Source organism: Lineus longissimus, chromosome 2 (assembly GCF_910592395.1).
Source record: "Lineus longissimus chromosome 2, tnLinLong1.2, whole genome shotgun sequence".
NCBI lineage: Eukaryota > Metazoa > Nemertea > Pilidiophora > Heteronemertea > Lineidae > Lineus > Lineus longissimus.
In genome coordinates, this window is record NC_088309.1 from 15,666,041 (window position 1) to 15,679,095 (window position 13,055).

The following is a 13,055-nucleotide window of genomic DNA, read 5'->3' on the forward strand; positions in this document are numbered from 1 at the left end:
ATCATCACCAGCATCAGTACATAAGCACCGCAATAAACTTTGGTGAATAGCTTTGATAGTGACACTCTTGCCTACACCAGCACCACCTGTCAAAAACAAATGTAGATTTTTTGATGATGTTTTAATGTGCTTTAAAACATATTTGAAAATGGTACGCTGTTTTTCATTTAAATTTCTGACCAGCTGGTGAAAGTCTTCGTCATGGATTCTACCTGGTAGTTTATCGAAATTATGAGATTCCTTTTGAGGATGTAGTCCGATATCCACTCCAATATCATACGTTCTCATTTGTTCACTGTTAGCAGGATTAAAGAAAGCCATATCCTCAGAATCATGAATGGTTTGACTGGCATCTTCAGCTTCAGTGTGCATGTTATTTGGTGCAATATCACCATATGATTCAGTGTCATGCTGGGATCGTACATCATAAATGGAGCTGACGAATCACATTCTTTTATGTAGTTTATTCACCACAAGAATCCTAACAGCGGTGCACTTCACGGCAAAGGTTGGATGACCAGCAAGATAACACCGAAACTCAAGGGAAACTCAAGCGTGGCCGACGGAGGTCCGCGCACTTCTGATGGCTTGACCCAGTTATACCTTGACCAGCATCCTTCCACGTGGTCACGTGACAGAGGGTCCTAATGCTGAGGCTCCTCATGGAGGGGTCTAAACTATACATAACATCCCCCTTGTTCAAATTACGGACTTGATTAAGACAATAATAGTTTAGACTTAAAGCAAGAACAAGTTGTTTTAAAATCTTTGGAAGTGTTTATACATTCCGACCACTGAGGCATTCAAACTTCCAAAGCGTTTATACAGATAATCGGAAACAGGGATACCGTGCTTGATAGTTTAAGTAATAAAATTTAAGATGCTGAGCTAATGTCAACTAAGTTTAACAGAGTCAGAGAATGCAGTTCCACAGTGGAACATAATTAAACTGGTCATCCGAATACATCGAGATAGTAGACACAAAAGCACAAGAAAGCGAGCACAGCTAGCCTGAAATGAAATGGTTAGTTATGCAGGGCTTAGTATCACTACTATAATCTTAAAAGGATTGGCCTTGTTCCAAAAAAATGTTGTAAAAAAAATTTGAAAGAAACAATTTGACAACAGACATTGCCGAAAGATGAGAAATTTCTACTAAAAACTTCTCAAAAGTTTGTACAAATTCACCAATAATTGCACAAAGTTTAATTTTAAACACAGTTCTGCGTGAGAACAACAACAATGATAATCAAAGAATGCACTGTCATTCTAATGTCTATGCATCAGTGTAACCATAGTGACTGTGTACAAATGTATGGTGGCTATGGCTAATGTACACAATGTACTTTAAGGAATGTCAATATTGACATCACATGACTTTCCTGGAACTGAATCCTGGAAACAACATTGAGTGCATTGTTAGACAGAATTTTTGGCACTTGGCCCAAATAATGCAATGAAAAAAATACCAAAACACTATGCTTCAAAAATATTACACACTAATACTCACAAATCCACAAACACGCTTTATAGTGAGGCGATATGATGCTACGTACTCAAATTACCATTAAAAATTGGCCATTTATTTTTAATGAAGTAATTATGATATTTTTATTCAGTAGTTGGAGCACACCTGTGTGTACTTTCGATCCTCATATATGACCGAGCAAAGCTTTGTATACGCACAGGTATCAAGGCATTGACTTGAAAAGTTATGACTCCATTGTTCACTAATAAAACTACTTTTTTGTACTGAACTCTGAATAATGAGCACTCCTCGCACACAATTGTGGAAGAAGAACAACCATATAACCACAAAAGGCAAATTTAAAACTAACAAAAACCTGATGGTTTTCTCACCGATATGAATACCTTGAAGATTATACACATGCATGGTTTCTCTACCATATGAATACTTGTATGCACCGTTGTAAATATTGTATCACTTACAAAGAATACAGGTGCTTGATCAAGTTTTGAGGCGATCCAAGACATCTGACTCGATTGTCTGGATCCAGGATGGCTTCAACTACTTGTGGGCAGTTGATATCACACTGCGGATCCCACCAAAATCTGTATGTCTTGGGACAGACAATAAGAGATGTATGTTGGCTCCTTTGAACCCAGCTCTTTTAACAGTATACACAGCCTCAGAAGATGGGGCATTTTCTAAGACCTTTAACAATGTTTGTTGTTGCTGATCAGAGAGTTTGCACGGTGCAGCAAAACCATTGTTGTGTTCCAAACATTCCGCATAAGACTCCAAATCCAAAGGATTTGCCTTAGCATAGAATATCATTTCACAATCCTGAGCGGAGGGAGCTGTTGACCAATCTCATCTATGAAGTTGTACTTAGTAGTACAGTTTGTCGACTTGCATGACCGCCAGACCCCGTTAGCGAAAGATGAGCAAAATAGGTGGAATGCCTCTCAGCTGGATGTTTATAATAGGTCAGATAAGCTGATTGATTGCACTCCAAGGCCTTCCTCCTAGACATCTGCTATTGCACTACAGACACCACCTGCTGTGTTAGGTTTACCTGTCTTACTGGGTTCATTACACTTGGTGCAATATGGGTATGTGGATTAGTGGATTAGATCAATGCACTCAATGTGTTGCTGAATTCGTGCCATGAATTGTTATATAATGTTATATAATGATGAGTCATGGATTGGTCAAGGAACAGTTGCTTCAATGATTGTGATGCAGAGAAGCAGTGTATGCTTCTGCATTGGTTTCTATCTGATGTCCATGAAATTTCGTTCAAAGTCACTCTACAAACCCTTGGCAGATTTGAAGCAATATTCCTGTTTGTCACTGTTACAATACACCTTGGGATTTCACCCCAGACTGACCATAAAAGGCCAAGGTCTGCATGGTCTGTGTGTTAACAGAACAGGTAAAGATGAAACAGCATGCTTCATGCTAAACTGGACATTGCATGATAGGCAGTATATCCACACCTGATGCATTGCAATTTTTTTAGCTTAAGTTGAAATTGGACGGATAGTTCTGACCTGGCTACAGGGAGTCTGTGTCAGTAAGTAGGCCACGCAATAGCATACATTATATAGGCCGCAGGGATGTGTACTATTTTCAAGTTAGGTCGAGATAGAGGCAAGGCTCCTCTCCTAAGAGTAAGAGTGGGGGTGGTCAAATTCGGATGGATGACAGTGAGCCCAGGGTAATCTAGTTGTACCCCATTCTGTCCCACCGCTTTGCACACGATCGCTCTTCGAACAATATTGTTTAAAGCCTTCAAGGCCCTTACGTCATTATTGTTTACAGGCCTAACTTGAAAAGCAAGGTACATGTTTTAACCAGTCTGATTAAAAACTATGAAAAAAAAGGAAGGTTTTTTTCACATAGGCCTACTATAAACAAACAGTCCAAAAAAGCAGTTACATCCTGCACCATGATCAACCAAGGAGGATACCGCGGTGACGTCACATCACGTGATCCCGACCCATATTAGGGATCGCTATGGCCAATCAGATTCAGTCTACTGACAGCACCAGCACTGAACACATCTCCACGTCTCACTGTCCGGTGCGCTCCTGTACACAAAAACACCAATATACATGAAATATTGCAATACCTAGTATGGATTCTTCCTGTGTAGAATAAAATTTACAGAGCAGATTAACTTCCACGAATAAAAAAGACGTTTGGCGTGGCCAAAGTGCGGAAATAATGGGAAATAATGTCTCCGCTAAAATACACTAGGCAATGCACTACGCGATACACGGTAGAGATGCAGTTGAGTTTGTTATTGTTTTGACTTAGAAGCCCGCCCATATCATAATATATTCATGTATTCATGAAGTATGAACTCATTTCTGTCCCATACAACTCTAAGAACAGTCAATTTCTCCTTAAATCATCACCGAAACCGCGATATCCGCAGGAAGATTTCGTTCTAGTGTCCGAAAATGCATGATCTTACAGGGGCGCTAACTCGACAAATAGAGGGGATCTATGGGGATCTATGCGAGTTTTAGGTATTACAGGTCTCGAACTTGTAAAATCTGTAAACATGCCTCCAAATCCCATTATGATAATGAAGAGATTGCCCCATATCTGGGAGACGGTTTTGAAACCATCGCTAATTTTGGAAGATCGGTGCCGGCTATTTGGTTTAAAAAACCCATATTTTTCCCCATCAAAACAGCACTTTTCATTATTCAAATGATAGCTTATTGTCTGAAGACTTATTTCATAGCAGAAAAGTACTAATAACTCTGATTTGATGCGAAAAATCTAACTTTTTTGATGACTTGATTTTCCCTTGGCCGTGGATTGAGTTTGTTTACAATATGCAGCGCCATCTTGGAAAAGCCGTGACGTCACCGCGGTATCCTCCTTGATGATCAACTACAATATTGCAATATAGAAACAAGCATCAGACAGGACCAATCAGGTCTTCATCTGAAGCATTGCCATTAGGCCTACATTGAGTACACTCTGATTTTGTCAGATGATGTGCCACTTACAGGCAGGAGTAACGATAACAAATTCCGTAACACCTGCTGTGGTAGGTCAGCCAGGGGTAGTTGTAAAACAAGAAACACAGAAACGAAACAGAAACACAGAAACGCAGAAACGAAACGCAGAAACGAAAATCAAACGGGTTTTCATAAAAGTTGGAATCAAGCGGCACGCCGATACTTTCCTTGCCCAATCCGTTGTTATTGTCGTTTAAAAGTAAAATCTGAGGTTGGTGGGTTGCGGCCAGCCGGAATGCAATAGAGTTGTTGAGGGGATACATGGAGCAACTTGGGGGGGGGAGGGGAGGGGGCGGCACGATATGGGTGAAGTCTTTTGAGGTGGTGGTGTAGTACTTCGGTAGGTTCGATTCGATTCCTACAGCATGTTATTTTAAATGAAGGTGCAGTGCAACATCTTGCCTTGTGGTGTTCAATTTACATGAAGTACCAGGATCATCCTACAAATCCCGTCTGATGCAGCACTAAATACAAGGTACGGTACCAGTACATGGGTGAATCATTTCGACGTTATGTGAGACGTGAGAGACCAATTTTGGCGACTAGAATAGAGTAAAGTGGGGGGGGGGGGCGGGCACTAGACTTGGACTTGGAGTAACTCAATCTTGCCTGCCCAGCTGCTGCCTTTAAATAGTCCCTTTAAATATCTGTTTATGTTAATGAGGTTGCAGTAGGGAAGTTCAGCCCAGTGTCGTGCACAGGCCATGGAATGTACAAAAGAACAGGACTCGCTATTCGAAGGGCTATTTTCTATTTACGCCGTGTAGTACATACATGTAGTGTATTGGGGAGGTCAGTGTAAATAGAAAATAGTCCTTCGAATAGAGAGTCATGTTCTATTGTACATTCCTAGCAGGCCTATGGTCGTGTTCTGGTCATTGGTCATGCCGACTTACTGGCGGCTCATATCGATCATAAAGTCCTCATGCCCTACAGATGGTGGATCGGCAAGGTCAGGGGCACGATCAAGGCCGGATGCTGCCAATCTGCGCACACGTTGATGAGGCTAAAAGGGGTATTGGGAAATGAGCATTCCTCCTTCCATTCCGACTGAATACCAGTTTTAGTTACACCCGCGTTCGCGGCCACAACCATGGCAACAAGATGGAGTCTGTAGACCAGAATTCGCCACAAGACTGGTTTCTGCGTTTCGTTTCTGTGTTTCTGTGTTTCTGTTTCGTTTCTGTGTTTCTTGTTTTACAACTACCCGTCAGCCAGACATGCCATAGGCTAGATTGCGCTAATCTCTGATCACGCCTGATTACCCTAATAACAACATCATCGGGCAATTCAAAGAGAAACTCCAACCTCACGGCCTCAATGCATTTGCCTTTGCAACCTGAGGTTCGCTTTTTGACCTTCGTTAACGGGATCTGGCTGTAATGGACCTCAGTGTTCTCATTGGACCTCAAAGCCTGTCGCAATTTCTGCAAATTGCTGATGTTCTCATGATCCGTAGCTTTCAAGAATGCTGGTTTTAACCGGTTGAAGTTAAAAACATCCTTCAAAATTCTACCTTCCAAGTCTGACAAGATGTAGTGGGTGCGATCAAGAACCTGATGAATAACGAAAGGACCTACCCAAGACGCAGTGAATTTCTTTGCGTTTGCAGTCAAGGAGGAGCTGGATGATTCATGCAGATAAACCAGTTGACCTTGTTCATAAACCTGACACTTATGAAGCTTTTGAGCAACCTTCTGATTCTGAGTTTGTTGTTGATGCTCTTGCAGCTGTAACATTAGCTTAGAGACATTCTGAAATTTGTCTTTCAGATGTTCAATATACTCAGATTGCGAGTGTGACAATCCCAAGACTGGTTTGAAATTTAGTCCGGTAATGTCTGTGGGTTCACGCAAGAAGACACGGTAGAATGGGCAATGACCACCGAGGTAACTGGAGCAGAATGAGTTGAACGAATACTGAGCAACACTGTAATAGCGAACCCAATCTTGTCCATATTGGCTGAGATTCACCTTGATCAAATTGGCAATTGACTGAATTTGACGCTCAACATGAAGAGAACCATGATTCCCTACTGAAATGATTTTCTGAGAGATGTTAAGAGTTTCACACAACAAAGTAATGATCTTGCCGGTCAATGATGTCGCTGCATCACAGATAATGACTTCGGGAATACCAAAATCACACAGAACACGCTGAATGAGAACTTCAGCTATTGTCGCTGCCTCTAAATTCTTTAGGGGCACACAGACAATAAAACGAGTTGCTGCACAACTTACTACCATCAAGTGACGGTAACCTGATCTGGACGGAACCATTGTTATGAAATCAAGTGAGATTGTCTCAAATGGACAATATCTCGCAGGAATCCGCTCATGGTATGGTCTGTCCTTGTCGACTTTCCCTTTGAATTGCTGACAATTGCTACATGATTGAATATATGAAACAATCCTCTGGTAAGCTTACATTGACGGAAAGTAATATGACTTGCGCAGTGTCAGAAATGTGCGTACACAACCTTGGTGATTGGCGGTAACGGAGTCATGATATCGGCTGATGAGTGGATCAATAAACTTTTCAGGAACAGCGAGTTGAAAACAGTACTTACCATCACTATTTGCTGGGAAGAATAACCGAAACAAGATATTGTTGCACAACAAATACTGTTCAGACCTAAGCATGATGGACCTAGCAGATTTCTTGTCGGCTGGGAGAATGTTGTGAGCAAGATAGTCGAAGATAGGCTTGAAGAATGGTGACGTCTGTTGGGCAATGCGAAACTGTTGACCGTCAAATGGCAAATTGTAATCCCGAATGACCTTACGCTTGATGACTTTTAGCACTTTGTTCAGTTCAGCTTGATTAGGTATGTGGCTTGCAGTCATGCGATCAATCTGTGGTACTAATGGCTCAGGTGTTAGCAAAAATTCCGGTGGACACTGTTTGATGTGTTCTTCCTGAACTTGATCATTCTTGTTTATCACTCTGTCAACCAATCTTGGCTCTGGTACTGTAATATCAGCTGGCTGGGCCTGTTGTTGGACTCCTGGTGGTGGCATCATTAGTCTCGGGGTCCTGGCAGGACTGGCTTGGCGTCTGGGTGGCCGGGGTGCAGGAACAGGTCTTGGTTGAGGGACGGGCCTGGGAGGCGGTGGCACAGGATGATCTACCCTTTGTTGCTGGACTTGGATTCACAGCTGGACGTCCGTCTTTGAACAATGGTGCAACGGGTATTGCATTTTGTCGTGCAAAGGACCTGGTTACGGGTCTTGTAGGAGCACTTACAGTAGGATAAGCACAATCTAGGCAACCAAAATGACAACTGTCTGAACTACAGAATTCAAGATGCTGAGACCTGGGCACATGACATTCTTGGGCTGGGAATGCAATGGGCATGATGCGATCAAATTGATCATCATCATCCAGTGGTGCTCTTGACAAGAAATCACTGACAACTAGATCTGTACCTTTCTTATAAGCCAACTCAAATGAATAATGAGACAATCTCTCAAGAAGCTTTTGTAAGCGCATTGTACATGGCTCACTCTTACTCTTCACAATCTGAACGAGACTACTGTGATCAACATATGCTAAGAAGGAATGTGACTGCAAAAGATAACGAAAAGCTGTAATATTGATGTACAGGCCGAATAACTCGAGTTCACTGACTGAATATGCTGCTGCGGCTGGAGGAAGACGCTTGGAATAGTACGCAATGATACGTTCTTTGCCTTGAACCCTTTATGCCAAATATGAGCCTGTGGCTATGCGCGATGTGTCTGAATACAGAACAAACTGACCTTCTGGTGCTGGGGCACACAGAACTGGGGGTGAGGTAAGAAGTGTAACAGAAATGTAATTGAAATGTAATTGGGAGAGCCATGATAAGGACAAATACCAGTTTAAGATTGAGATTTTTCCGAGAGGGGCAGACTGTGAAGCGCTTTTAAGATCAATTACTGACAAAACTTTACAGTTTGAACGACCTAAACGAGCTGGAACACTTTATAGGCTGACAAAATTTTGATTGACAGTTTTGCAACGACTATTCAAATACCTGAAATCACTGACTATCCTCTTGTCAGTTGTACCCTTTTTGCCAATCAGCATGACCGGGCTGCTGTAGGCAGAACAGCCTTTCTTCAAGATACCAAGATTTACCAGCTTATTGAACTCGTTGTCAATTTGCTTGCGATTTTTCTCTGGGATAGGATACGGGCGGACGAAAAATGGACTGTCATCCTTCAATTGGATGTCCACTTCAAAATTGGGGCACGTGCCAATTTCGCTGTATAGGCTGAATGCCTCTTTGTTCCGTAGAAGTAGCTCATACAAGTGCTGCTTCTCATCCGCACTAAGAGTGCTACCTTGCAGGGAGATTTGCTGCTCAATTATATCCTGGGGTGACAACTTGGAGATGGGATCATCAATAGCCAGGATTAGCAGCCGCCCGACTCCGACTCCGAGTACGAGTACGAGTCAGAGTCGGATCCGCGCGCGAATGTTCAGTTTGATCGATTAGCAACGTCACGACTCCCGGTCAGAGTTGATCTCAGTTCCAGGTGTTTTACGTTAGATGGCGCTGCAAAACGTAAACATAGCAGACGACGGAAACAATCAGCTGATCGGCAGTGATTTTCCTTTGATCGTGAATTAAACCAGTTATAGAGAAATGGCAGATAGGCCTACATCTTGGACTTGGGAGCAAAAAATAACCCAAGGGCAATTGCATGCTTCCTCACTTGTAATAACCATTGATAACTACTACCATGCACATGATGCATGGCATGTACACATGATGTAAACGCATCGCATGTGCATCGATGTGCAAAAAAATCGCGAGAATGCCACCCAACAAAGATGCCCATACAGAGCACCCTTTTTCCACCAGAACTACATTGCTGGGCATTGACATATCCTTGAAAGCATTTACATTTAAAAACGATCAGGAAATACTCCGAATCTACGATGATAACAGAGAAATTTGCACTGGGAGCGCACTTACGAATAGAGGACGTCCAACTCGGAGTTTACGAGCGAGTACGAGTGACCACTTGGGAAACCCCCGCACTGTTGATGACGTAAAGCGCAAAAAGGGAATCACCTCGTACTCGGAGTCGGAGTCGGGCGTCTGCTAATCCTGTCTATTATCCAGGTGAGGGTACCTAAGCAGATTTTTATAATGAAGGTCAGATACGCACTGTTCGCGTGTGACCCTATTATTCAAAGAGCCACAAGGGACTAAGTGGGTGGCATGAATATGATCTGACAAATCAGTAAACGCAACAGGACGATTATCACGGAAAGTGACATTTTTCTTGAAATTGTTCTTAACCCGAAGAATGGCTGCACTTTTCCTGAGCTTTACCAACATGTATGATGGACAATATTTGCTGAACTGCTCGGTAGGCTGCAGCAAAACCTCAGTATGTTTGAGCAACTTAGGAACTTTGCCTTTGACTACAATACTCCTAGTCTGACCTGGTCTCAAAGTGACTGTCTGTACAGGTGTGAACTGGATACGCCTGGGTCTGACAGTTAAGGTACTGGTCGAAAAGTCACGTGTACCATTCAATTCCGACAGGGTCCGAGCACCCAAAAGCAAATCTGGTCCAGTAAGGTTGTCTTCAATAACAGCATGAATGCTGAGCTTATGACCTTGTATAAGAAGCTCAATGTTTATAGCCTTTGTGGTTTGCAAAAATTCACCATTTCCTATGCAAAAATGTATCGGATCGATGTCAATCTGGGGCAACTTGGAAAGATGAGAAGACTTGTTGACAGATGAATGTGCGTGTGGCACCTGAATCAACAACTATTACTAATCCCTGCCTATCTGGGAGGTAACTTTTTACATAATTTTGTGTAGTGAGTTTAAGATCAATTGGCTCTGAGCCCGACTCATGTGTTGCCACGATTTACTTCTGACAATGGGTGGACTGTATACTAGTTAAACGAGCCAATGAAATATGATAAACACTAACCTGTCTCTTTCTAGCTTTCTGTTTTTCCTGCTTCACGTAGAGTCTCAACAATTTCGATGTCGGGCCTCGTCCCTGTATCCTAGCATTCCCTATGCCGAGCCGTATCCAGGCCAGTTTATCCAGTTTAATATGGCATATATATATATATATAGAGCTCCTCAGAATATCTCGAATCACGACCTTGTATTCGCAAGTACACAAGGATTCAATAAATCGGAAAGTCGAAGTGCAAAACGATTGATACACAGCGACGCGAGTTAAGATAAAGGTATATCAAGTTCGAAAAGGTAAACTATGCGTCTACCATGCGGCCACAATAAAATAAATCAATAAAAGGATTCGCATTCGAATCATCTGGGTCGGTCGGCGGGGACGCACAGTCACAACGGACGCAAATAAACAGACGCAAATATTTACAAAGTTAGTATAGACGCCAAACAGTTACCAAACTACGATCATATTAATGACGAAATGTTTTCTGGCGCACGCTGTATAGTGTATAGACCAACGCACGAGGTGCACTCTCGCGTATACTAATTCGCGGTACCTGACTCGCAGCGGCCGGATGAGTCCACAAAGCGATCCAAAAACTGCGGTTTCAGCTCTAATCCACTTCAGCTACAGAATCTTTAGTCACAACACATATTATATGCCTTTGATATCCAAAACTGTCTAAAATTAAACAAGCTTCCCGAACATCCGTTGTTACACAAGATACCAATTCCGCGCTCGCCGTTCTTCATGTCGCTGCGGTCTTCGGCGGTGGATGCGCCTGAACATCATGGGATGAAGAGTGTACAGGAGTACTATTAACATTGTTACAACTAGGGGGCGACACAATATGGCCTGTTGACCGTCCACTATCTAAAAATGTGACTGGTAACTAGTATAGTTGGTGTGTTGTTGTCCTTGATTGTTGTTAGCAGAAGGGTCCCAGTAGTTTTGCTGGTGATATGGCTGCTGCTCAGACGGGCTATATGTAGGCTGGTGCTGATAGTTGTAGCTTGGTTGACGTGGTCGTTGAAATATGGTATTCGCTGCTCGGGCTGCTGGTGGGATGAAGTCGGAGGGGAGCTCTCCTCGGGCGACTTGAACTTGGAATCGGTGGCAATAACGCCAGAAATGACCAGTGCGGCCGCAAAAATGACAGGGGTGGCTTTCACGGGATCGTGGACGGCTTGGGGATTGAGACCGTTTTCTCTGCCTGTGGGTGTAGTCATCGCTTCGAGACGGGCGGCTGGATAGTGGATATGGCGATGAGGGTCTTGGGCTGCATGGTGCATCTGTGTCTTGGCTTTGAAAAGCTGCCTGGGCCTGCGGTGGCGAAGCCTTATCCATTTTCAGGTCTTCCAACTTGGACAGGATCGCATGGAGGACGTGGTCCGTGGCACTGGCGGTGTGAACTTCGTCCGCTGCTGTGGAGAAATGTACGCGCTGTGGCGTGATGTCAAGGAACATCTGCGCACATTCGGCGATGGCGTTTGAATCATTGTCAGCATCAATTGCCATGATAACAGCTTTCTGACAATCAGGAGGCAAGGTTTGTAGAAGTTTGTTCTTAATCTGGTTGTCGTCATAGCCAATGCGGAGTGCAGCCAGCCTAATTTTACTTAGGTGCTGTTGCCCGGTCTGGTTTGCGGTGTAAGTAATGGATTCAAACTGCTGTACATTGGCAAAGTGGGAGTGCGTAGGGGAAAACCTACTCAGAAATTGTGCCTTGAGGTCAGGCAAGTCCTCAAATTCTTGGTCTTCGGCCCAAAGGCGAGCATGTTTAGAGAGGCGACACTTGAGAAGGCGCACAACATTGTTCAGAGCATCGTCATCACCCGGTTCGTGCAGGTTATGCGCCTGAAGATAGTCATGGAATGACAGCCACCAAGATGTGGCGAGTTCATGGCTTAATACTTCACCATCAAAGTATGGAGGCAATAAATCAGTGGGGCGCAACGCCATTTTGGTCTATGTTGATAAGCTATGGTCATGGGAAAAAAGAAAATTCTCTATTGAAGGATGGGGGTGATGATACTGTTCAGTTGGCTTGAAGAACAAGAGGCCCATGGGCCTTGCGCTCAGCTGACAGAAGATAGTTTGAAGTATTCTGGGTTTTCTCAAGGATGAAGATTATTTAAAGGGGATTATAGAGGCATCTATATTGTAAAGGTTTTGTTGGTATTTGAAAGGGTGCATTCATACTGAAGACGTGGAGACATAGGTTTGTTATTAGACGTCCTAATCAGCTAATGGTAGGTGTTGTTGGTAATTTTGATGGTACATGTAGACAAGAGATGGTTTTAGAGTCTTTTCATGATGGTACACATAGTTGTTCCAGCATTTCTTGTACACTCTTGGGTTTAGTGGACACTGCGTTAAGAGATGGATGAGATGAAATCAGCATTGTCTATACATAAGTGCTGATTTGAGAATGATAACATTAACTAAAAGTTTATAAAAATGTAAAGTTTTTTATTGATATAAAATTATTGTCCTGTCCAGCAGGTGATTAGAATTACAATGTATACATAATAGGTGTTTAAAAAAACATTTCCATATTTGATTTCTTTATTACCCCTAAACTACAACTTCGATATGGATCAAATATTAATA